The sequence below is a fragment of the Oratosquilla oratoria genome, chromosome 43, assembly GCF_046742065.1.
Source record: "Oratosquilla oratoria isolate Oo_2021 chromosome 43, ASM4674206v1, whole genome shotgun sequence".
NCBI lineage: Eukaryota > Metazoa > Arthropoda > Malacostraca > Stomatopoda > Squillidae > Oratosquilla > Oratosquilla oratoria.
The window spans coordinates 4267969-4269658 of record NC_134819.1 but is presented as its reverse complement, the minus strand read 5'-3'; positions in this window follow the sequence as shown (position 1 = coordinate 4269658).

The window sequence follows — 1690 nt, the reverse complement described above, 5'->3', positions numbered from 1 at the left end:
CCATGGAGGATCATCGTTGGACCATGGACGATCATCGTTGGGCCGTGGATGATGATCGTTGAGCCGTGAACGATCTTCGTTGAGCAATGGACGATCATCGTTGAGGCATGGACTATAATCGTTAAATCAAGAACAATTACCGTTGAGCCATGGACAATCATCGTTGCGCCGTGTACGATCATCGTTGAGCCGTGGACGATCATCGTTGAGCCGTGGACGATCATCGTTGGGCCGTGGACGATCATTCTTGAGCCGTGGATAATGATCGTTGGGCCGTGGACGATCGTCGATAGGCCATGGACGATTATCGTTGAGCCATGGACGATCATCGATGAGCCGTGAACGATTATCGTTAAGCCGTGGACGATCATCGATTGAGTCAAGAACGATCATCGTTGAGCCATGGACAATCATCATTGGGCCATGGACGATCATCATTGAACCATTGACTATCATCGTTGCGCCATGGACGATCAATGTTGAGCTGTGGATGATGATCGTTACGCCGTGAACGATCATCGTTGAGCCGTGGACGATCTTCGTTGAGCCATGGACTATCATCGTTGAGTCCAGAACGATCATCATTGAGCCGTGGACGATCATCATTGAGCCGTGGACGATCATTGTTGAGCCGTGGACAATCATCGTTGTGCCGTGGACGATCATCGTTGGGCCATGGAAGATCATCGTTGAGCCGTGGATGATGATCGTTGAGCAATGGGCGATCATCATCCATGGCTCAACGATGATACTTGAGCCGTGGGTGATGATCGTTGAGCCGTGGAGAATTATCGTTGAACAATGGACGATCATCGTTGAGCCATGGACCATCATCGTTGAGTCAAGAACGATCATCGTTGAGTCATGGACGATCGTCGTTGAGCCGTAGACGACCATCTTTGACCCATGGACGATCATTGTTGAACCATGGAGGATCATCGTTAAACCATGGACGATCATCGTTGGGCCGTGAACGATCATCGTTGAGCCGTGGATGATGATCGTTGAGTCGTAAACGATCTTCGTTGAGCAATGGACGATCATCGTTGAGCCATGGACTATCATCGTTAAATCAAGAACGATCATCCTTCAGCCATGGGCGATCATCGTTGCGCCGTGTACGATAATCGTTGAGCCATGGACGATCATCGTTGAGCCGTGGACGATCATCGTTGAGCCGTGGACGATTATCTTTTAGCCGTGGATGATGATCGTTGAGCCGTGAACGATAATCGATAAGCAATGGACGATCATCGTTGAGCCGTGGACGATCATTGTTGAGTCAAGAACGATCATCGTTGAGCCATGGACGTTGTTGAGTCAAGAATGATCATCGTTGAGCCGTGGACGATCATAGTTTAGCCGTGGACGATCATCGTTGAGCCGTGGACGATCATCGATAGGCCATGGACGATCATCGTTGAGCTGTGGGTGATCATCGTTGAGCCGTGGACGATCATCGTTAAGCCGTGAACGATCATCGTTTAGTCAAGAATGATCATCGTTGAGCCGTGGACGATCATCGTTGAGCCATGGACGATCATCGTTGAGTCATGGATGATCATCGTTGAGCCGTGGACGATCATCGTTGAGCCATGGATGATGATCGTTGAGCCGTGAACGATCATCGTTGAGCAATGGACGATCATCGTTGAGTCAAGAACGAACATTGTTGAGTCATGAACGATCA